We start from the raw sequence: 21,631 nt of genomic DNA on the forward strand, positions 1-21,631 counted from the left end.
AAGGGATTTTTCAGAGATTTTTCAAGGTGTGTCATTCGCTTACGGCCATACCACCCTGAAAAGCCCGATCCCGTCTGATCTCGGAAGCTATCCAGGGTTGGGCCTGGTCAGTACCTGTATGGGAGACCTCTTTGGAATACCAGGTGCTGTAAGCTTTTTCACTAATTTGTTATAAAATACAGTTTTTTTCACTTCACCACAGCTTTGAACAGCTTCGTCATTGAATAATTTTAAAGCCAGGTGTTCCACACGAACTGCACACACTTGTTGGTAATAAACCTCCTTTGATTTGTCCCTAGCAATAATGTCTCAGTGCTGGCATTTTAGAGACAAGAAATGGGGTGGGAGCCGATTGTTACTCGAAAAAAGAGCAACAGTGATGAAGACAACTGTTTAACTTAGCCTTTTACCTCCATATGCAAGAATCTAGTCTTTGCAGTGGGCGACACAATCATACTTTGACATATACACAAGGGATTTTTCAGAGATTTTTCAAGGTGTGTCATTCGCTTATGGCCATACCACCCTGAAAAAGCCCGATCCCGTCTGATCTCGGAAGAATTCCAGGGTTGGGCCTGGTCAGTACCTGTATGGGAGACCTCTTGGGAATACCAGGTGCTGTAAGCTTTTTCACTAATTTGTTATAAAATACAGTTTTTTTCACTTCACCACAGCTTTGAACAGCTTCGTCATTGAATAATTTTAAAGCCAGTTGTTCCACACGAACTGCACACACTTGTTGGTAATAAACCTCCTTTGATTTGTCCCTAGCAATAATGTCTCAGTGCTGGCATTTTAGAGACAAGAAATGGGGTGGGAGCCAATTGTTAGAGTCTAAAGAAGAGCAACAATGATGAAGACAACTGTTTAACTTAGCCTTTTACCTCTATATGCAAGAATCTAGTCTTTGCAGTGGGCGACGCAAACATACCTTGACAAATACACAAGGGATTTTTCAGAGATTTTTCAAGGTTTTTCTTCTGCTTACAGCCATACCACCCTGAAAAAGCCCGGTCCCGTCTGATCTCGGAAACTATCCAGGGTTGGGCCTAGGCAGTACCTGTATGGGAGACCTCTTGGGAATACCAGGTGCTGTAAGCTTTTTCACTAATTTGTTATAAAATACAGTTTTTTTCACTTCACCACATCTTGGAACAGCTTCGTCATTGAATAATTTTAAAGCCAGGTGTTCCACACGAACTGCACACACTTGTTGGTAATAAACCTCCTTTGATTTGTCCCTAGCAATAATGTCTCAGTGCTGGCATTTTAGAGACAAGAAATGGGGTGGGAGCCGATTGTTACTCGAAAAAAGAGCAACAGTGATGAAGACAACTGTTTAACTTAGCCTTTTACCTCCATATGCAAGAATCTAGTCTTTGCAGTGGGCGACACAATCATACTTTGACATATACACAAGGGATTTTTCAGAGATTTTTCAAGGTGTTTTCTTCGCTTACGGCCATACCACCCTGAAAAAGCCCGATCCCGTCTGATCTCGGAAGCAATCCAGGGCTGGGCCTGGTCAGTACCTGTATGGGAGACCTCTTGGGAATACCAGGTGCTGTAAAATTTTTCACTAATTTGTTATAAAATACAGTTTATTTCACTTCACCACAGCTTTGCACAGCTTCGTCATTGAATAATTTTAAAGCCAGGTGTTCCACACGAACTGCACACACTTGTTAGTAATAAACCTCCTTTGATTTGTCCCTAGACATAATGTCTCAGTGCTGGCATTTTAGAGACAAGAAATGGGGTGGGAGCCAATTGTTAGAGTCTAAAGAAGAGCAACAATGATGAAGACAACTGTTTAACTTAGCCTTTTACCTCTATATGCAAGAATCTAGTCTTTGCAGTGGGCGACGCAATCATACCTTGACAAATACACAAGGGATTTTTCAGAGATTTTTCAAGGTTTTTCTTGTGCTTACAGCCATACCACCCTGAAAAAGCCCGGTACCGTCTGATCTCGGAAGCTATCCAGGGTTGCGCCTAGTCAGTACCTGTATGGGAGACCTCTTGGGAATACCAGGTGCTGTAAGCTTTTTCACTAATTTGTTATAAAATACAGTTTTTTTTTCACTTCACCACAGCTTTGAACAGCTTCGTCATTGAATAATTTTAAAGCCAGGTGTTCCACACGAACTGCACACACTTGTTGGTAATAAACCTCCTTTGATTTGTCCCTAGCAATAATGTCTCAGTGCTGGCATTTTAGAGACAAGAAATGGGGTGGGAGCCAATTGTTAGAGTCTAAAGAAGAGCAACAATGATGAAGACAACTGTTTAACGTAGCCTTTTACTTCTATGTGCAAGAATCTAGTCTTTGCAGTGGGCGACACAATCATACCTTGACAAATACACAAGGGATTTTTCAGAGATTTTTCAAGGTTTTTCCTTCGCTTACAGCCATACCACCCTGAAAAAGCCCGATCCCCTCTGATCTCAGAATCAATCCAGGTTTGGGCCTGGTCAGTACCTGTATGGGAGACCTTTTGGGAATACCAGGTGCTGTAAGCTTTTTCACTAATTTGTTATAAACTACAGTTTTTTTTCACTTCACCACAGCTTTGAACAGCTTCATCATTGAATAATTTTAAAGCCAGGTGTTCCACACGAACTGCACACACTTGTTGGTAATAAACCTCCTTTGATTTGTCCCTAGCAATAATGTCTCAGTGCTGGCATTTTAGAGACAAGAAATGGGGTGGGAGCCAATTGTTAGAGTCTAAAGAAGAGCAACAATGATGAAGACAACTGTTTAACTTAGCCTTTTACCTCTATGTGCAAGAATCTAGTCTTTGCAGTGGGCGACACAATCATACCTTGACAAATACACAAGGGATTTTTCAGAGATTTTTCAAGGTTTTTCCTTCGCTTACAGCCATACCACCCTGAAAAAGCCCGATCCCGTCTGATCTCGGAAGCAATCCAGGGTTGGGCCTGGTCAGTACCTGTATGGGAGACCTCTTGGGAATACCAGGTGCTGTAAGCTTTTTCACTAATTTGTTATAAAATACAGTTTTTTTCACTTCACCACAGCTTTGAACAGCTTCGTCATTGAATAATTTTAAAGCCAGGTGTTCCACACGAAGTGCACACACTTGTTGGTAATAAACCTCCTTTGATTTGTCCCTAGCAATAATGTCTCAGTGCTGGCATTTTAGAGACAAGAAATGAGGTGGGAGCCAATTGTTAGAGTCTAAAGAAGAGCAACAATGATGAAGACAAATGTTTAACTTAGCCTTTTACCTCTATGTGCAAGAATCTAGTCTTTGCAGTGGGTGACACAATCATACCTTGACAAATACACAAGGGATTTTTAAGAGATTTTTCAAGGTTTTTCCTTCGCTTACAGCCATACCACCCTGAAAAGCCCAATCCCCTCTGATCTCGGAATCAATCCAGGGTTGGGCCTGGTCAGTACCTGTATGGGAGACCTCTTGGGAATACCAGGTGCTGTAAGCTTTTTCACTAATTTGTTATAAAATACAGTTTTTTTCACTTCACCACATCTTTGAACAGCTTTGTCATTGAATAATTTTAAAGCCAGGTGTTCCACACGAACTGCACACACTTGTTGGTAATAAACCTCCTTTGATTTGTCCCTAGCAACAATGTCTCAGTGCTGGCATTTTAGAGACAAGAAATGGGGTGGGAGCCGATAGTTACTCAAAAAAAGAGCAACAGTGATGAAGACAACTGTTTAACTTAGCCTTTTACCTCCATATGCAAGAATCTAGTCTTTGCAGTGGGCGACACAATCATACTTTGACATATACACAAGGGACTTTTCAGAGATTTTTCAAGGTGTGTCCTTCGCTTACGGCCATACCACCATGAAAAAGCCCGATCCCGTCTGATCTCGGAAGCAATCCAGGTTTGGGCCTGGTCAGTACCTGTATGGGAGACCTCTTGGGATTACCAGGTGCTGTAAGCTTTTTCACTAATTTGTTATAAAATACAGTTTTTTTCACTTCACCTTATCTTTGAACAGCTTCGTCATTGAATAATTTTAAAGCCAGGTGTTCCACACGAACTGCACACACTTGTTGGTAATAAACCTCCTTTGATTTGTCCCTAGCAATAATGTCTCAGTGCTGGCATTTTAGAGACAAGAAATGGGGTGGGAGCCGATTGTTACTCGAAAAAAGAGCAACAGTGATGAAGACAACTGTTTAACTTAGCCTTTTACCTCCATATGCAAGAATCTAGTCTTTGCAGTGGGCGACACAATCATACTTTGACATATACACAAGGGATTTTACAGAGATTTTTCAAGGTGTGTCCTTCGCTTACGGCCATACCACCCTGAAAAAGCCCGATCCCGTCTGATCTCGGAAGCAATCCAGGGTTGGGCCTGGTCAGTACCTGTATGGGAGACCTCTTGGGAATACCAGGTGCTGTAAGCTTTTTCACTAATTTGTTATAAAATACAATTTTTTTCACTTCAACACATCTTTGAACAGCTTCATCATTGAATAATTTTAAAGCCAGGTGTTCCACACGATCTGCACACACTTGTTGGTAATAAACCTCCTTTTATTTGTCCCTAGCAATAATGTCTCAGTGCTGGCATTTTAGAGACAAGAAATGGGGTGGGAGCCAATTGTTACAGTCTAAAGAAGAGCAACAATGATGAAGACAACTGTTTAACTTAGCCTTTTACCTCTATATGCAAGAATCTAGTCTTTGCAGTGGGCGACACAATCATACCTTGACAAATACACAAGGGATTTTCCAGAGATGTTTCAAGGTTTTTCCTTCGCTTACAGCCATACCACCCTGAAAAAGCCCAATCTCCTCTGATCTCGGAATCAATCCAGGGTTGGGCCTGGTCAGTACCTGTATGGGAGACCTCTTGGGAATACCAGGTGCTGTAAGCTTTTTCACTAATTTGTTATAAAATACAGTTTTTTCACTTCACCACATCTTTGAACAGCTTCGTCATTGAATAATTTTAAAGCCAGGTGTTCCACACGAACTGCACACACTTGTTGGTAATAAACCTCTTTTGATTTGTCCCTAGCAATAATGTCTCAGTGCTGGCATTTTAGAGACAAGAAATGGGGTGGGAGCCGATTGTTACTCGAAAAAAGAGCAACAGTGATGAAGACAACTGTTTAACTTAGCCTTTTACCTCCATATGCAAGAATCCAGTCTTTGCAGTGGGCGACACAATCATACTTTGACATATACACAAGGGATTTTTCAGAGATTTTTCAAGGTGTGTCCTTCGCTTACGGCCATACCAGCCTGAAAAAGCCCGATCCCGTCTGATCTCGGAAGCAATCCAGGTTTGGGCCTGGTCAGTACCTGTATGGGAGACCTCTTGGGAATACCAGGTGCTGTAAGCTTTTTCACTAATTTGTTATAAAATACAGTTTTTTTCACTTCACCACAGCTTTGAACAGCTTCGTCATTGAATAATTTTAAAGGCAGGTGTTCCACACGAACTGCACACACTTGTTGGTAATAAACCTCCTTTGATTTGTCCCTAGCAATAATGTCTCAGTGCTGGCATTTTAGAGACAAGAAATGGGGTGGGAGCCAATTGTTAGAGTCTAAAGAAGAGCAACAATGATGAAGACAAATGTTTAACTTAGCCTTTTACCTCTATGTGCAAGAATCTAGTCTTTGCAGTGGGTGACACAATCATACCTTGACAAATACACAAGGGATTTTTCAGAGATTTTTCAAGGTTTTTCCTTCGCTTACAGCCATACCACCCTGAAAAAGCCCAATCCCCTCTGATCTCGGAATCAATCCAGGGTTGGGCCTGGTCAGTACCTGTATGGGAGACCTCTTGGGAATACCAGGTGCTGTAAGCTTTTTCACTAATTTGTTATAAAATACAGTTTTTTTCAATTCACCACATCTTTGAACAGCTTCGTCATTGAATAATTTTAAAGCCAGGTGTTCCACACGAACTGCACACACTTGTTGGTAATAAACCTCCTTTGATTTGTCCCTAGCAACAATGTCTCAGTGCTGGCATTTTAGAGACAAGAAATGGGGTGGGAGCCGATTGTTACTCAAAAAAAGAGCAACAGTGATGAAGACAACTGTTTAACTTAGCCTTTTACCTCCATATGCAAGAATCTAGTCTTTGCAGTGGGCGACACAATCATACTTTGACATATACACAAGGGACTTTTCAGAGATTTTTCAAGGTGTGTCCTTCGCTTACGGCCATACCACCATGAAAAAGCCCGATCCCGTCTGATCTCGGAAGCAATCAAGGTTTGGGCCTGGTCAGTACCTGTATGGGAGACCTCTTGGGATTACCAGGTGCTGTAAGCTTTTTCACTAATTTGTTATAAAATACAGTTTTTTTCACTTCACCACATCTTTGAACAGCTTCGTCATTGAATAATTTAAAAGCCAGGTGTTCCACACGAACTGCACACACTTGTTGGTAATAAACCTCCTTTGATTTGTCCCTAGCAATAGTGTCTCAGTGCTGGCATTTTAGAGACAAGAAATGGGGTGGGAGACGATTGTTACTCGGAAAAAGAGCAACAGTTATGAAGACAACTGTTCAACTTAGCCTTTTACCTCCATATGCAAGAATCTAATCTTTGCAGTGGGCGACACAATCATACTTTGACATATACACAAGGGAATTTTCAGAGATTTTTCAAGGTGTTTTCTTCACTTACGGCCATACCACCCTGAAAAAGCCCGATCCCGTCTGATCTCGGAAGCAATCCAGGGTTGGGCGTGGTCAGTACCTGTATGGGAGACCTCTTGGGATTACCAGGTGCTGTAGGCTTTTTCACTAATTTGTTATAAAATACAATTTTTTTCACTTCAACACATCTTTGAACAGCTTCATCATTGAATAATTTTAAAGCCAGGTGTTCCACACGATCTGCACACACTTGTTGGTAATAAACCTCCTTTTATTTGTCCCTAGCAATAATGTCTCAGTGCTGGCATTTTAGAGACAAGAAATGGGGTGGGAGCCAATTGTTAGAGTCTAAAGAAGAGCAACAATGATGAGGACAACTGTTTAACTTAGCCTTTTACCTCTATATGCAAGAATCTAGTCTTTGCAGTGGGCGACACAATCATACCTTGACAAATACACAAGGGATTTTCCAGAGATGTTTCAAGGTTTTTCCTTCGCTTACAGCCATACCACCCTGAAAAAGCCCAATCTCCTCTGATCTTGGAATCAATCCAGGGTTGGGCCTGGTCAGTACCTGTATGGGAGACCTCTTGGGAATACCAGTTGCTGTAAGCTTTTTCACTAATTTGTTATAAAATACAGTTTTTTCACTTCACCACATCTTTGAACAGCTTCGTCATTGAATAATTTTAAAGCCAGGTGTTCCACACGAACTGCACACACTTGTTGGTAATAAACCTCTTTTGATTTGTCCCTAGCAATAATGTCTCAGTGCTGGCATTTTAGAGACAAGAAATGGGGTGGGAGCCGATTGTTACTCGAAAAAAGAGCAACAGTGATGAAGACAACTGTTTAACTTAGCCTTTTACCTCCATATGCAAGAATCCAGTCTTTGCAGTGGGCGACACAATCATACTTTGACATATACACAAGGGATTTTTCAGAGATTTTTCAAGGTGTGTCCTTCGCTTACGGCCATACCAGCCTGAAAAAGCCTGATCCCGTCTGATCTCGGAAGCAATCCAGGTTTGGGCCTGGTCAGTACCTGTATGGGAGACCTCTTGGGAATACCAGGTGCTGTAAGCTTTTTCACTAATTTGTTATAAAATACAGTTTTTTTCACTTCACCACAGCTTTGAACAGCTTCGTCATTGAATAATTTTAAAGCCAGGTGTTCCACACGAACTGCACACACTTGTTGGTAATAAACCTCCTTTGATTTGTCCCTAGCAATAATGTCTCAGTGCTGGCATTTTAGAGACAAGAAATGGGGTGGGAGCCGATTGTTACTCGAAAAAAGAGCAACAGTGATGAAGACAACTGTTTAACTTAGCCTTTTACCTCCATATGCAAGAATCTAGTCTTTGCAGTGGGCGACACAATCATACTTTGACATATACACAAGGGATTTTACAGAGATTTTTCCTTCGCTTACGGCCATACCACCCTGAAAAAGCCCGATCCCGTCTGATCTCGGAAGCAATCCAGGGTTGGGCCTGGTCAGTACCTGTATGGGAGACCTCTTGGGAATACCAGGTGCTGTAAGCTTTTTCACTAATTTGTTATAAAATACAGTTTTTTTCACTTCACCACAGCTTTGAACAGCTTCGTCATTGAATAATTTTAAAGCCAGGTGTTCCACACAAACTGCACACACTTGTTGGTAATAAACCTCCTTTGATTTGTCCCTAGCAATAATGTCTCAGTGCTGGCATTTTAGAGACAAGAAATGGGGTGGGAGCCAATTGTTAGAGTCTAAAGAAGAGCAACAATGATGAAGACAAATGTTTAACTTAGCCTTTTACCTCTATGTGCAAGAATCTAGTCTTTGCAGTGGGTGACACAATCATACCTTGACAAATACACAAGGGATTTTTCAGAGATTTTTCAAGGTTTTTCCTTCGCTTACAGCCATACCACCCTGAAAAAGCCCAATCCCCTCTGATCTCGGAATCAATCCAGGTTTGGGCCTGGTCAGTACCTGTATGGGAGACCTCTTGGGAATACCAGGTGCTGTAAGCTTTTTCACTAATTTGTTATAAAATACAGTTTTTTTCACTTCACCACATCTTTGAACAGCTTCGTCATTGAATAATTTTAAAGCCAGGTTTTCCACACGAACTGCACACACTTGTTGGTAATAAACCTCCTTTGATTTGTCCCTAGCAACAATGTCTCAGTGCTGGCATTTTAGAGACAAGAAATGGGGTGGGAGCCGATAGTTACTCAAAAAAAGAGCAACAGTGATGAAGACAACTGTTTAACTTAGCCTTTTACCTCCATATGCAAGAATCTAGTCTTTGCAGTGGGCGACACAATCATACTTTGACATATACACAAGGGACTTTTCAGAGATTTTTCAAGGTGTGTCCTTCGCTTACGGCCATACCACCATGAAAAAGCCCGATCCCGTCTGATCTCGGAAGCAATCCAGGTTTGGGCCTGGTCAGTACCTGTATGGGAGACCTCTTGGGATTACCAGGTGCTGTAAGCTTTTTCACTAATTTGTTATAAAATACAGTTTTTTTCACTTCACCTTATCTTTGAACAGCTTCGTCATTGAATAATTTTAAAGCCAGGTGTTCCACACGAACTGCACACACTTGTTGGTAATAAACCTCCTTTGATTTGTCACTAGCAATAATGTCTCAGTGCTGGCATTTTAGAGACAAGAAATGGGGTGGGAGCCGATTGTTACTCGAAAAAAGAGCAACAGTGATGAAGACAACTGTTTAACTTAGCCTTTTACCTCCATATGCAAGAATCTAGTCTTTGCAGTGGGCGACACAATCATACTTTGACATATACACAAGGGATTTTACAGAGATTTTTCAAGGTGTGTCCTTCGCTTACGGCCATACCACCCTGAAAAAGCCCGATCCCGTCTGATCTCGGAAGCAATCCAGGGTTGGGCCTGGTCAGTACCTGTATGGGAGACCTCTTGGGAATACCAGGTGCTGTAAGCTTTTTCACTAATTTGTTATAAAATACAATTTTTTTCACTTCAACACATCTTTGAACAGCTTCATCATTGAATAATTTTAAAGCCAGGTGTTCCACACGATCTGCACACACTTGTTGGTAATAAACCTCCTTTTATTTGTCCCTAGCAATAATGTCTCAGTGCTGGCATTTTAGAGACAAGAAATGGGGTGGGAGCCAATTGTTAGAGTCTAAAGAAGAGCAACAATGATGAAGACAACTGTTTAACTTAGCCTTTTACCTCTATATGCAAGAATCTAGTCTTTGCAGTGGGCGACACAATCATACCTTGACAAATACACAAGGGATTTTCCAGAGATGTTTCAAGGTTTTTCCTTCGCTTACAGCCATACCACCCTGAAAAAGCCCAATCTCCTCTGATCTCGGAATCAATCCAGGGTTGGGCCTGGTCAGTACCTGTATGGGAGACCTCTTGGGAATACCAGGTGCTGTAAGCTTTTTCACTAATTTGTTATAAAATACAGTTTTTTCACTTCACCACATCTTTGAACAGCTTCGTCATTGAATAATTTTAAAGCCAGGTGTTCCACACGAACTGCACACACTTGTTGGTAATAAACCTCTTTTGATTTGTCCCTAGCAATAATGTCTCAGTGCTGGCATTTTAGAGACAAGAAATGGGGTGGGAGCCGATTGTTACTCGAAAAAAGAGCAACAGTGATGAAGACAACTGTTTAACTTAGCCTTTTACCTCTATGTGCAAGAATCTAGTCTTTGCAGTGGGTGACACAATCATACCTTGACAAATACACAAGGGATTTTTCAGAGATTTTTCAAGGTTTTTCCTTCGCTTACAGCCATACCACCCTGAAAAAGCCCAATCCCCTCTGATCTCGGAATCAATCCAGGTTTGGGCCTGGTCAGTACCTGTATGGGAGACCTCTTGGGAATACCAGGTGCTGTAAGCTTTTTCACTAATTTGTTATAAAATACAGTTTTTTTCACTTCACCACATCTTTGAACAGCTTCGTCATTGAATAATTTTAAAGCCAGGTTTTCCACACGAACTGCACACACTTGTTGGTAATAAACCTCCTTTGATTTGTCCCTAGCAACAATGTCTCAGTGCTGGCATTTTAGAGACAAGAAATGGGGTGGGAGCCGATAGTTACTCAAAAAAAGAGCAACAGTGATGAAGACAACTGTTTAACTTAGCCTTTTACCTCCATATGCAAGAATCTAGTCTTTGCAGTGGGCGACACAATCATACTTTGACATATACACAAGGGACTTTTCAGAGATTTTTCAAGGTGTGTCCTTCGCTTACGGCCATACCACAATGAAAAAGCCCGATCCCGTCTGATCTCGGAAGCAATCCAGGTTTGGGCCTGGTCAGTACCTGTATGGGAGACCTCTTGGGAATACCAGGTGCTGTAAGCTTTTTCACTAATTTGTTATAAAATACAGTTTTTTTCACTTCACCACAGCTTTGAACAGCTTCGTCATTGAATAATTTTAAAGGCAGGTGTTCCACACGAACTGCACACACTTGTTGGTAATAAACCTCCTTTGATTTGTCCCTAGCAATAATGTCTCAGTGCTGGCATTTTAGAGACAAGAAATGGGGTGGGAGCCAATTGTTAGAGTCTAAAGAAGAGCAACAATGATGAAGACAAATGTTTAACTTAGCCTTTTACCTCTATGTGCAAGAATCTAGTCTTTGCAGTGGGTGACACAATCATACCTTGACAAATACACAAGGGATTTTTCAGAGATTTTTCAAGGTTTTTCCTTCGCTTACAGCCATACCACCCTGAAAAAGCCCAATCCCCTCTGATCTCGGAATCAATCCAGGGTTGGGCCTGGTCAGTACCTGTATGGGAGACCTCTTGGGAATACCAGGTGCTGTAAGCTTTTTCACTAATTTGTTATAAAATACAGTTTTTTTCAATTCACCACATCTTTGAACAGCTTCGTCATTGAATAATTTTAAAGCCAGGTGTTCCACACGAACTGCACACACTTGTTGGTAATAAACCTCCTTTGATTTGTCCCTAGCAACAATGTCTCAGTGCTGGCATTTTAGAGACAAGAAATGGGGTGGGAGCCGATTGTTACTCAAAAAAAGAGCAACAGTGATGAAGACAACTGTTTAACTTAGCCTTTTACCTCCATATGCAAGAATCTAGTCTTTGCAGTGGGCGACACAATCATACTTTGACATATACACAAGGGACTTTTCAGAGATTTTTCAAGGTGTGTCCTTCGCTTACGGCCATACCACCATGAAAAAGCCCGATCCCGTCTGATCTCGGAAGCAATCAAGGTTTGGGCCTGGTCAGTACCTGTATGGGAGACCTCTTGGGATTACCAGGTGCTGTAAGCTTTTTCACTAATTTGTTATAAAATACAGTTTTTTTCACTTCACCACATCTTTGAACAGCTTCGTCATTGAATAATTTAAAAGCCAGGTGTTCCACACGAACTGCACACACTTGTTGGTAATAAACCTCCTTTGATTTGTCCCTAGCAATAGTGTCTCAGTGCTGGCATTTTAGAGACAAGAAATGGGGTGGGAGACGATTGTTACTCGGAAAAAGAGCAACAGTTATGAAGACAACTGTTCAACTTAGCCTTTTACCTCCATATGCAAGAATCTAGTCTTTGCAGTGGGCGACACAATCATACTTTGACATATACACAAGGGAATTTTCAGAGATTTTTCAAGGTGTTTTCTTCACTTACGGCCATACCACCCTGAAAAAGCCCGATCCCGTCTGATCTCGGAAGCAATCCAGGGTTGGGCCTGGTCAGTACCTGTATGGGAGACCTCTTGGGATTACCAGGTGCTGTAGGCTTTTTCACTAATTTGTTATAAAATACAATTTTTTTCACTTCAACACATCTTTGAACAGCTTCATCATTGAATAATTTTAAAGCCAGGTGTTCCAAACGATCTGCACACACTTGTTGGTAATAAACCTCCTTTTATTTGTCCCTAGCAATAATGTCTCAGTGCTGGCATTTTAGAGACAAGAAATGGGGTGGGAGCCAATTGTTAGAGTCTAAAGAAGAGCAACAATGATGAAGACAACTGTTTAACTTAGCCTTTTACCTCTATATGCAAGAACCTAGTCTTTGCAGTGGGCGACACAATCATACCTTGACAAATACACAAGGGATTTTCCAGAGATGTTTCAAGGTTTTTCCTTCGCTTACAGCCATACCACCCTGAAAAAGCCCAATCTCCTCTGATCTTGGAATCAATCCAGGGTTGGGCCTGGTCAGTACCTGTATGGGAGACCTCTTGGGAATACCAGGTGCTGTAAGCTTTTTCACTAATTTGTTATAAAATACAGTTTTTTCACTTCACCACATCTTTGAACAGCTTCGTCATTGAATAATTTTAAAGCCAGGTGTTCCACACGAACTGCACACACTTGTTGGTAATAAACCTCTTTTGATTTGTCCCTAGCAATAATGTCTCAGTGCTGGCATTTTAGAGACAAGAAATGGGGTGGGAGCCGATTGTTACTCGAAAAAAGAGCAACAGTGATGAAGACAACTGTTTGACTCAGCCTTTTACCTCTATGTGCAAGAATCTAGTCTTTGCAGTGGGTGACACAATCATACCTTGACAAATACACAAGGGATTTTTCAGAGATTTTTCAAGGTTTTTCCTTCGCTTACAGCCATACCACCCTGAAAAAGCCCAATCCCCTCTGATCTCGGAATCAATCCAGGTTTGGGCCTGGTCAGTACCTGTATGGGAGACCTCTTGGGAATACCAGGTGCTGTAAGCCTTTTCACTAATTTGTTATAAAATACAGTTTTTTCACTTCACCACATCTTTGAACAGCTTCGTCATTGAATAATTTTAAAGCCAGGTGTTCCACACGAACTGCACACACTTGTTGGTAATAAACCTCTTTTGATTTGTCCCTAGCAATAATGTCTCAGTGCTGGCATTTTAGAGACAAGAAATGGGGTGGGAGCCGATTGTTACTCGAAAAAAGAGCAACAGTGATGAAGACAACTGTTTAACTTAGCCTTTTACCTCCATATGCAAGAATCCAGTCTTTGCAGTGGGCGACACAATCATACTTTGACATATACACAAGGGATTTTTCAGAGATTTTTCAAGGTGTGTCCTTCGCTTATGGCCATACCAGCCTGAAAAAGCCCGATCCCGTCTGATCTCGGAAGCAATCCAGGTTTGGGCCTGGTCAGTACCTGTATGGGAGACCTCTTGGGAATACCAGGTGCTGTAAGCTTTTTCACTAATTTGTTATAAAATACAGTTTTTTTCACTTCACCACAGCTTTGAACAGCTTCGTCATTGAATAATTTTAAAGCCAGGTGTTCCACACGAACTGCACACACTTGTTGGTAATAAACCTCCTTTGATTTGTCCCTAGCAATAATGTCTCAGTGCTGGCATTTTAGAGACAAGAAATGGGGTGGGAGCCGATTGTTACTCGAAAAAAGAGCAACAGTGATGAAGACAACTGTTTAACTTAGCCTTTTACCTCCATATGCAAGAATCTAGTCTTTGCAGTGGGCGACACAATCATACTTTGACATATACACAAGGGATTTTACAGAGATTTTTCAAGGTGTGTCCTTCGCTTACGGCCATACCACCCTGAAAAAGCCCGATCCCGTCTGATCTCGGAAGCAATCCAGGGTTGGGCCTGGTCAGTACCTGTATGGGAGACCTCTTGGGAATACCAGGTGCTGTAAGCTTTTTCACTAATTTGTTATAAAATACAGTTTTTTTCACTTCACCACAGCTTTGAACAGCTTCGTCATTGAATAATTTTAAAGCCAGGTGTTCCACACGAACTGCACACACTTGTTGGTAATAAACCTCCTTTGATTTGTCCCTAGCAATAATGTCTCAGTGCTGGCATTTTAGAGACAAGAAATGGGGTGGGAGCCAATTGTTAGAGTCTAAAGAAGAGCAACAATGATGAAGACAAATGTTTAACTTAGCCTTTTACCTCTATGTGCAAGAATCTAGTCTTTGCAGTGGGTGACACAATCATACCTTGACAAATACACAAGGGATTTTTCAGAGATTTTTCAAGGTTTTTCCTTCGCTTACAGCCATACCACCCTGAAAAAGCCCAATCCCCTCTGATCTCGGAATCAATCCAGGTTTGGGCCTGGTCAGTACCTGTATGGGAGACCTCTTGGGAATACCAGGTGCTGTAAGCTTTTTCACTAATTTGTTATAAAATACAGTTTTTTTCACTTCACCACATCTTTGAACAGCTTCGTCATTGAATAATTTTAAAGCCAGGTTTTCCACACGAACTGCACACACTTGTTGGTAATAAACCTCCTTTGATTTGTCCCTAGCAACAATGTCTCAGTGCTGGCATTTTAGAGACAAGAAATGGGGTGGGAGCCGATAGTTACTCAAAAAAAGAGCAACAGTGATGAAGACAACTGTTTAACTTAGCCTTTTACCTCCATATGCAAGAATCTAGTCTTTGCAGTGGGCGACACAATCATACTTTGACATATACACAAGGGACTTTTCAGAGATTTTTCAAGGTGTGTCCTTCGCTTACGGCCATACCACCATGAAAAAGCCCGATCCCGTCTGATCTCGGAAGCAATCCAGGTTTGGGCCTGGTCAGTACCTGTATGGGAGACCTCTTGGGATTACCAGGTGCTGTAAGCTTTTTCACTAATTTGTTATAAAATACAGTTTTTTTCACTTCACCTTATCTTTGAACAGCTTCGTCATTGAATAATTTTAAAGCCAGGTGTTCCACACGAACTGCACACACTTGTTGGTAATAAACCTCCTTTGATTTGTCACTAGCAATAATGTCTCAGTGCTGGCATTTTAGAGACAAGAAATGGGGTGGGAGCCGATTGTTACTCGAAAAAAGAGCAACAGTGATGAAGACAACTGTTTAACTTAGCCTTTTACCTCCATATGCAAGAATCTAGTCTTTGCAGTGGGCGACACAATCATACTTTGACATATACACAAGGGATTTTACAGAGATTTTTCAAGGTGTGTCCTTCGCTTACGGCCATACCACCCTGAAAAAGCCCGATCCCGTCTGATCTCGGAAGCAATCCAGGGTTGGGCCTGGTCAGTACCTGTATGGGAGACCTCTTGGGAATACCAGGTGCTGTAAGCTTTTTCACTAATTTGTTATAAAATACAATTTTTTTCACTTCAACACATCTTTGAACAGCTTCATCATTGAATAATTTTAAAGCCAGGTGTTCCACACGATCTGCACACACTTGTTGGTAATAAACCTCCTTTTATTTGTCCCTAGCAATAATGTCTCAGTGCTGGCATTTTAGAGACAAGAAATGGGGTGGGAGCCAATTGTTAGAGTCTAAAGAAGAGCAACAATGATGAAGACAACTGTTTAACTTAGCCTTTTACCTCTATATGCAAGAATCTAGTCTTTGCAGTGGGCGACACAATCATACCTTGACAAATACACAAGGGATTTTCCAGAGATGTTTCAAGGTTTTTCCTTCGCTTACAGCCATACCACCCTGAAAAAGCCCAATCTCCTCTGATCTCGGAATCAATCCAGGGTTGGGCCTGGTCAGTACCTGTATGGGAGACCTCTTGGGAATACCAGGTGCTGTAAGCTTTTTCACTAATTTGTTATAAAATACAGTTTTTTCACTTCACCACATCTTTGAACAGCTTCGTCATTGAATAATTTTAAAGCCAGGTGTTCCACACGAACTGCACACACTTGTTGGTAATAAACCTCTTTTGATTTGTCCCTAGCAATAATGTCTCAGTGCTGGCATTTTAGAGACAAGAAATGGGGTGGGAGCCGATTGTTACTCGAAAAAAGAGCAACAGTGATGAAGACAACTGTTTAACTTAGCCTTTTACCTCTATGTGCAAGAATCTAGTCTTTGCAGTGGGTGACACAATCATACCTTGACAAATACACAAGGGATTTTTCAGAGATTTTTCAAGGTTTTTCCTTCGCTTACAGCCATACCACCCTGAAAAAGCCCAATCCCCTCTGATCTCGGAATCAATCCAGGTTTGGGCCTGGTCAGTACCTGTATGGGAGACCTCTTGGGAATACCAGGTGCTGTAAGCTTTTTCACTAATTTGTTATAAAATACAGTTTTTTTCACTTCACCACATCTTTGAACAGCTTCGTCATTGAATAATTTTAAAGCCAGGTTTTCCACACGAACTGCACACACTTGTTGGTAATAAACCTCCTTTGATTTGTCCCTAGCAACAATGTCTCAGTGCTGGCATTTTAGAGACAAGAAATGGGGTGGGAGCCGATAGTTACTCAAAAAAAGAGCAACAGTGATGAAGACAACTGTTTAACTTAGCCTTTTACCTCCATATGCAAGAATCTAGTCTTTGCAGTGGGCGACACAATCATACTTTGACATATACACAAGGGACTTTTCAGAGATTTTTCAAGGTGTGTCCTTCGCTTACGGCCATACCACCATGAAAAAGCCCGATCCCGTCTGATCTCGGAAGCAATCCAGGTTTGGGCCTGGTCAGTACCTGTATGGGAGACCTCTTGGGAATACCAGGTGCTGTAAGCTTTTTCACTAATTTGTTATAAAATACAGTTTTTTTCACTTCACCACAGCTTTGAACAGCTTCGTCATTGAATAATTTTAAAGGCAGGTGTTCCACACGAACTGCACACACTTGTTGGTAATAAACCTCCTTTGATTTGTCCCTAGCAATAATGTCTCAGTGCTGGCATTTTAGAGACAAGAAATGGGGTGGGAGCCAATTGTTAGAGTCTAAAGAAGAGCAACAATGATGAAGACAAATGTTTAACTTAGCCTTTTACCTCTATGTGCAAGAATCTAGTCTTTGCAGTGGGTGACACAATCATACCTTGACAAATACACAAGGGATTTTTCAGAGATTTTTCAAGGTTTTTCCTTCGCTTACAGCCATACCACCCTGAAAAAGCCCAATCCCCTCTGATCTCGGAATCAATCCAGGGTTGGGCCTGGTCAGTACCTGTATGGGAGACCTCTTGGGAATACCAGGTGCTGTAAGCTTTTTCACTAATTTGTTATAAAATACAGTTTTTTTCAATTCACCACATCTTTGAACAGCTTCGTCATTGAATAATTTTAAAGCCAGGTGTTCCACACGAACTGCACACACTTGTTGGTAATAAACCTCCTTTGATTTGTCCCTAGCAACAATGTCTCAGTGCTGGCATTTTAGAGACAAGAAATGGGGTGGGAGCCGATTGTTACTCAAAAAAAGAGCAACAGTGATGAAGACAACTGTTTAACTTAGCCTTTTACCTCCATATGCAAGAATCTAGTCTTTGCAGTGGGCGACACAATCATACTTTGACATATACACAAGGGACTTTTCAGAGATTTTTCAAGGTGTGTCCTTCGCTTACGGCCATACCACCATGAAAAAGCCCGATCCCGTCTGATCTCGGAAGCAATCAAGGTTTGGGCCTGGTCAGTACCTGTATGGGAGACCTCTTGGGATTACCAGGTGCTGTAAGCTTTTTCACTAATTTGTTATAAAATACAGTTTTTTTCACTTCACCACATCTTTGAACAGCTTCGTCATTGAATAATTTAAAAGCCAGGTGTTCCACACGAACTGCACACACTTGTTGGTAATAAACCTCCTTTGATTTGTCCCTAGCAATAGTGTCTCAGTGCTGGCATTTTAGAGACAAGAAATGGGGTGGGAGACGATTGTTACTCGGAAAAAGAGCAACAGTTATGAAGACAACTGTTCAACTTAGCCTTTTACCTCCATATGCAAGAATCTAGTCTTTGCAGTGGGCGACACAATCATACTTTGACATATACACAAGGGAATTTTCAGAGATTTTTCAAGGTGTTTTCTTCACTTACGGCCATACCACCCTGAAAAAGCCCGATCCCGTCTGATCTCGGAAGCAATCCAGGGTTGGGCCTGGTCAGTACCTGTATGGGAGACCTCTTGGGATTACCAGGTGCTGTAGGCTTTTTCACTAATTTGTTATAAAATACAATTTTTTTCACTTCAACACATCTTTGAACAGCTTCATCATTGAATAATTTTAAAGCCAGGTGTTCCAAACGATCTGCACACACTTGTTGGTAATAAACCTCCTTTTATTTGTCCCTAGCAATAATGTCTCAGTGCTGGCATTTTAGAGACAAGAAATGGGGTGGGAGCCAATTGTTAGAGTCTAAAGAAGAGCAACAATGATGAAGACAACTGTTTAACTTAGCCTTTTACCTCTATATGCAAGAATCTAGTCTTTGCAGTGGGCGACACAATCATACCTTGACAAATACACAAGGGATTTTCCAGAGATGTTTCAAGGTTTTTCCTTCGCTTACAGCCATACCACCCTGAAAAAGCCCAATCTCCTCTGATCTTGGAATCAATCCAGGGTTGGGCCTGGTCAGTACCTGTATGGGAGACCTCTTGGGAATACCAGGTGCTGTAAGCTTTTTCACTAATTTGTTATAAAATACAGTTTTTTCACTTCACCACATCTTTGAACAGCTTCGTCATTGAATAATTTTAAAGCCAGGTGTTCCACACGAACTGCACACACTTGTTGGTAATAAACCTCTTTTGATTTGTCCCTAGCAATAATGTCTCAGTGCTGGCATTTTAGAGACAAGAAATGGGGTGGGAGCCGATTGTTACTCGAAAAAAGAGCAACAGTGATGAAGACAACTGTTTAACTTAGCCTTTTACCTCCATATGCAAGAATCCAGTCTTTGCAGTGGGCGACACAATCATACTTTGACATATACACAAGGGATTTTTCAGAGATTTTTCAAGGTGTGTCCTTCGCTTACGGCCATACCAGCCTGAAAAAGCCTGATCCCGTCTGATCTCGGAAGCAATCCAGGTTTGGGCCTGGTCAGTACCTGTATGGGAGACCTCTTGGGAATACCAGGTGCTGTAAGCTTTTTCACTAATTTGTTATAAAATACAGTTTTTTTCACTTCACCACAGCTTTGAACAGCTTCGTCATTGAATAATTTTAAAGCCAGGTGTTCCACACGAACTGCACACACTTGTTGGTAATAAACCTCCTTTGATTTGTCCCTAGCAATAATGTCTCAGTGCTGGCATTTTAGAGACAAGAAATGGGGTGGGAGCCAATTGTTAGAGTCTAAAGAAGAGCAACAATGATGAAGACAAATGTTTAACTTAGCCTTTTACCTCTATGTGCAAGAATCTAGTCTTTGCAGTGGGTGACACAATCATACCTTGACAAATACACAAGGGATTTTTCAGAGATTTTTCAAGGTTTTTCCTTCGCTTACAGCCATACCACCCTGAAAAAGCCCAATCCCCTCTGATCTCGGAATCAATCCAGGTTTGGGCCTGGTCAGTACCTGTATGGGAGACCTCTTGGGAATACCAGGTGCTGTAAGCCTTTTCACTAATTTGTTATAAAATACAGTTTTTTCACTTCACCACATCTTTGAACAGCTTCGTCATTGAATAATTTTAAAGCCAGGTGTTCCACACGAACTGCACACACTTGTTGGTAATAAACCTCTTTTGATTTGTCCCTAGCAATAATGTCTCAGTGCTGGCATTTTAGAGACAAGAAATGGGGTGGGAGCCGATTGTTACTCGAAAAAAGAGCAACAGTGATGAAGACAACTGTTTAACTTAGCCTTTTACCTCCATATGCAAGAATCCAGTCTTTGCAGTGGGCGACACAATCATACTTTGACATATACACAAGGGATTTTTCAGAGATTTTTCAAGGTGTGTCCTTCGCTTATGGCCATACCAGCCTGAAAAAGCCCGATCCCGTCTGATCTCGGAAGCAATCCAGGTTTGGGCCTGGTCAGTACCTGTATGGGAGACCTCTTGGGAATACCAGGTGCTGTAAGCTTTTTCACTAATTTGTTATAAAATACAGTTTTTTTCACTTCACCACAGCTTTGAACAGCTTCGTCATTGAATAATTTTAAAGCCAGGTGTTCCACACGAACTGCACACACTTGTTGGTAATAAACCTCCTTTGATTTGTCCCTAGCAATAATGTCTCAGTGCTGGCATTTTAGAGACAAGAAATGGGGTGGGAGCCAATTGTTAGAGTCTAAAGAAGAGCAACAATGATGAAGACAAATGTTTAACTTAGACTTTTACCTCTATGTGCAAGAATCTAGTCTTTGCAGTGGGTGACACAATCATACCTTGACAAATACACAAGGGATTTTTCAGAGATTTTTCAAGGTTTTTCCTTCGCTTACAGCCATACCACCCTGAAAAAGCCCAATCCCCTCTGATCTCGGAATCAATCCAGGGTTGGGCCTGGTCAGTACCTGTATAGGAGACCTCTTGGGAATACCAGGTGCTGTAAGCTTTTTCACTAATTTGTTATAAAATACAGTTTTTTCACTTCACCACATCTTTGAACAGCTTCGTCATTGAATAATTTTAAAGCCAGGTGTTCCACACGAACTGCACACACTTGTTGGTAATAAACCTCTTTTGATTTGTCCCTAGCAATAATGTCTCAGTGCTGGCATTTTAGAGACAAGAAATGGGGTGGGAGCCGATTGTTACTCGAAAAAAGAGCAACAGTGATGAAGACAACTGTTTAACTTAGCCTTTTACCTCCATATGCAAGAATCCAGTCTTTGCAGTGGGCGACACAATCATACTTTGACATATACACAAGGGATTTTTCAGAGATTTTTCAAGGTGTGTCCTTCGCTTACGGCCATACCAGCCTGAAAAAGCCCGATCCCGTCTGATCTCGGAAGCAATCCAGGTTTGGGCCTGGTCAGTACCTGTATGGGAGACCTCTTGGGAATACCAGGTGCTGTAAGCTTTTTCACTAATTTGTTATAAAATACAGTTTTTTTCACTTCACCACAGCTTTGAACAGCTTCATCATTGAATAATTTTAAAGCCAGGTGTTCCACACGAACTGCACACACTTGTTGGTAATAAACCTCCTTTGATTTGTCCCTAGCAATAATGTCTCAGTGCTGGCATTTTAGAGACAAGAAATGGGGTGGGAGCCAATTGTTAGAGTCTAAAGAAGA

At 41.4% G+C, this 21,631-nt stretch overlaps 8 non-coding genes and 38 pseudogenes across 8 annotated transcripts; all 46 read left to right on the forward strand.

The window, feature by feature from the left end:
• The first annotated feature begins 37 nt into the window (after positions 1-37).
• LOC139066961 (5S ribosomal RNA) lies at positions 38-155 on the forward strand (annotated as a pseudogene).
• A 353-nt stretch (positions 156-508) lies between these two features.
• On the forward strand, positions 509-627 carry LOC139067125 (5S ribosomal RNA; annotated as a pseudogene).
• A 355-nt stretch (positions 628-982) lies between these two features.
• On the forward strand, positions 983-1,101 carry LOC139066879 (5S ribosomal RNA; annotated as a pseudogene).
• Positions 1,102-1,454: 353 nt separating this feature from the next.
• On the forward strand, positions 1,455-1,573 carry LOC139067196 (5S ribosomal RNA; annotated as a pseudogene).
• Positions 1,574-1,928: 355 nt separating this feature from the next.
• LOC139067982 (5S ribosomal RNA) lies at positions 1,929-2,047 on the forward strand (annotated as a pseudogene).
• Positions 2,048-2,404: 357 nt separating this feature from the next.
• LOC139067549 (5S ribosomal RNA) lies at positions 2,405-2,523 on the forward strand (annotated as a pseudogene).
• Positions 2,524-2,879: 356 nt separating this feature from the next.
• Positions 2,880-2,998, forward strand: LOC139066435 (5S ribosomal RNA). The gene has a single exon (XR_011519332.1). It is a non-coding gene; the product is annotated as a 5S ribosomal RNA (ribosomal RNA).
• Positions 2,999-3,353: 355 nt separating this feature from the next.
• Positions 3,354-3,471, forward strand: LOC139067584 (5S ribosomal RNA; annotated as a pseudogene).
• Positions 3,472-3,824: 353 nt separating this feature from the next.
• LOC139067757 (5S ribosomal RNA) lies at positions 3,825-3,943 on the forward strand (annotated as a pseudogene).
• A 353-nt stretch (positions 3,944-4,296) lies between these two features.
• Positions 4,297-4,415, forward strand: LOC139068419 (5S ribosomal RNA). Its single transcript, XR_011520017.1, has one exon. It is a non-coding gene; the product is annotated as a 5S ribosomal RNA (ribosomal RNA).
• A 355-nt stretch (positions 4,416-4,770) lies between these two features.
• On the forward strand, positions 4,771-4,889 carry LOC139067209 (5S ribosomal RNA; annotated as a pseudogene).
• Positions 4,890-5,241: 352 nt separating this feature from the next.
• Positions 5,242-5,360, forward strand: LOC139066563 (5S ribosomal RNA). Its single transcript, XR_011519465.1, has one exon. It is a non-coding gene; the product is annotated as a 5S ribosomal RNA (ribosomal RNA).
• A 355-nt stretch (positions 5,361-5,715) lies between these two features.
• LOC139066989 (5S ribosomal RNA) lies at positions 5,716-5,834 on the forward strand (annotated as a pseudogene).
• A 353-nt stretch (positions 5,835-6,187) lies between these two features.
• LOC139067866 (5S ribosomal RNA) lies at positions 6,188-6,306 on the forward strand (annotated as a pseudogene).
• A 353-nt stretch (positions 6,307-6,659) lies between these two features.
• On the forward strand, positions 6,660-6,778 carry LOC139067876 (5S ribosomal RNA; annotated as a pseudogene).
• Positions 6,779-7,133: 355 nt separating this feature from the next.
• LOC139067508 (5S ribosomal RNA) lies at positions 7,134-7,252 on the forward strand (annotated as a pseudogene).
• Positions 7,253-7,604: 352 nt separating this feature from the next.
• On the forward strand, positions 7,605-7,723 carry LOC139066785 (5S ribosomal RNA; annotated as a pseudogene).
• Positions 7,724-8,066: 343 nt separating this feature from the next.
• LOC139068420 (5S ribosomal RNA) lies at positions 8,067-8,185 on the forward strand. The gene has a single exon (XR_011520018.1). It is a non-coding gene; the product is annotated as a 5S ribosomal RNA (ribosomal RNA).
• A 355-nt stretch (positions 8,186-8,540) lies between these two features.
• Positions 8,541-8,659, forward strand: LOC139067514 (5S ribosomal RNA; annotated as a pseudogene).
• A 353-nt stretch (positions 8,660-9,012) lies between these two features.
• Positions 9,013-9,131, forward strand: LOC139067758 (5S ribosomal RNA; annotated as a pseudogene).
• A 353-nt stretch (positions 9,132-9,484) lies between these two features.
• On the forward strand, positions 9,485-9,603 carry LOC139068422 (5S ribosomal RNA). Its single transcript, XR_011520020.1, has one exon. It is a non-coding gene; the product is annotated as a 5S ribosomal RNA (ribosomal RNA).
• A 355-nt stretch (positions 9,604-9,958) lies between these two features.
• Positions 9,959-10,077, forward strand: LOC139067210 (5S ribosomal RNA; annotated as a pseudogene).
• A 352-nt stretch (positions 10,078-10,429) lies between these two features.
• Positions 10,430-10,548, forward strand: LOC139067515 (5S ribosomal RNA; annotated as a pseudogene).
• A 353-nt stretch (positions 10,549-10,901) lies between these two features.
• LOC139067646 (5S ribosomal RNA) lies at positions 10,902-11,020 on the forward strand (annotated as a pseudogene).
• A 355-nt stretch (positions 11,021-11,375) lies between these two features.
• Positions 11,376-11,494, forward strand: LOC139066990 (5S ribosomal RNA; annotated as a pseudogene).
• Positions 11,495-11,847: 353 nt separating this feature from the next.
• LOC139067867 (5S ribosomal RNA) lies at positions 11,848-11,966 on the forward strand (annotated as a pseudogene).
• A 353-nt stretch (positions 11,967-12,319) lies between these two features.
• Positions 12,320-12,438, forward strand: LOC139067451 (5S ribosomal RNA; annotated as a pseudogene).
• Positions 12,439-12,793: 355 nt separating this feature from the next.
• Positions 12,794-12,912, forward strand: LOC139066875 (5S ribosomal RNA; annotated as a pseudogene).
• A 352-nt stretch (positions 12,913-13,264) lies between these two features.
• Positions 13,265-13,383, forward strand: LOC139067459 (5S ribosomal RNA; annotated as a pseudogene).
• Positions 13,384-13,735: 352 nt separating this feature from the next.
• Positions 13,736-13,854, forward strand: LOC139066677 (5S ribosomal RNA; annotated as a pseudogene).
• Positions 13,855-14,207: 353 nt separating this feature from the next.
• On the forward strand, positions 14,208-14,326 carry LOC139068423 (5S ribosomal RNA). The gene has a single exon (XR_011520021.1). It is a non-coding gene; the product is annotated as a 5S ribosomal RNA (ribosomal RNA).
• Positions 14,327-14,681: 355 nt separating this feature from the next.
• LOC139067516 (5S ribosomal RNA) lies at positions 14,682-14,800 on the forward strand (annotated as a pseudogene).
• A 353-nt stretch (positions 14,801-15,153) lies between these two features.
• Positions 15,154-15,272, forward strand: LOC139067759 (5S ribosomal RNA; annotated as a pseudogene).
• Positions 15,273-15,625: 353 nt separating this feature from the next.
• Positions 15,626-15,744, forward strand: LOC139068424 (5S ribosomal RNA). The gene has a single exon (XR_011520022.1). It is a non-coding gene; the product is annotated as a 5S ribosomal RNA (ribosomal RNA).
• A 355-nt stretch (positions 15,745-16,099) lies between these two features.
• On the forward strand, positions 16,100-16,218 carry LOC139067211 (5S ribosomal RNA; annotated as a pseudogene).
• Positions 16,219-16,570: 352 nt separating this feature from the next.
• Positions 16,571-16,689, forward strand: LOC139067518 (5S ribosomal RNA; annotated as a pseudogene).
• Positions 16,690-17,042: 353 nt separating this feature from the next.
• LOC139067253 (5S ribosomal RNA) lies at positions 17,043-17,161 on the forward strand (annotated as a pseudogene).
• Positions 17,162-17,516: 355 nt separating this feature from the next.
• LOC139066991 (5S ribosomal RNA) lies at positions 17,517-17,635 on the forward strand (annotated as a pseudogene).
• A 353-nt stretch (positions 17,636-17,988) lies between these two features.
• On the forward strand, positions 17,989-18,107 carry LOC139067868 (5S ribosomal RNA; annotated as a pseudogene).
• Positions 18,108-18,460: 353 nt separating this feature from the next.
• Positions 18,461-18,579, forward strand: LOC139067452 (5S ribosomal RNA; annotated as a pseudogene).
• A 355-nt stretch (positions 18,580-18,934) lies between these two features.
• On the forward strand, positions 18,935-19,053 carry LOC139066876 (5S ribosomal RNA; annotated as a pseudogene).
• A 352-nt stretch (positions 19,054-19,405) lies between these two features.
• On the forward strand, positions 19,406-19,524 carry LOC139066786 (5S ribosomal RNA; annotated as a pseudogene).
• Positions 19,525-19,879: 355 nt separating this feature from the next.
• On the forward strand, positions 19,880-19,998 carry LOC139067460 (5S ribosomal RNA; annotated as a pseudogene).
• Positions 19,999-20,350: 352 nt separating this feature from the next.
• LOC139066678 (5S ribosomal RNA) lies at positions 20,351-20,469 on the forward strand (annotated as a pseudogene).
• A 355-nt stretch (positions 20,470-20,824) lies between these two features.
• On the forward strand, positions 20,825-20,943 carry LOC139067444 (5S ribosomal RNA; annotated as a pseudogene).
• Positions 20,944-21,295: 352 nt separating this feature from the next.
• LOC139066565 (5S ribosomal RNA) lies at positions 21,296-21,414 on the forward strand. Its single transcript, XR_011519467.1, has one exon. It is a non-coding gene; the product is annotated as a 5S ribosomal RNA (ribosomal RNA).
• Positions 21,415-21,631: the final 217 nt, after the last annotated feature.

Source organism: Nothobranchius furzeri, chromosome 2 (assembly GCF_043380555.1).
Source record: "Nothobranchius furzeri strain GRZ-AD chromosome 2, NfurGRZ-RIMD1, whole genome shotgun sequence".
Lineage (NCBI taxonomy): Eukaryota > Metazoa > Chordata > Actinopteri > Cyprinodontiformes > Nothobranchiidae > Nothobranchius > Nothobranchius furzeri.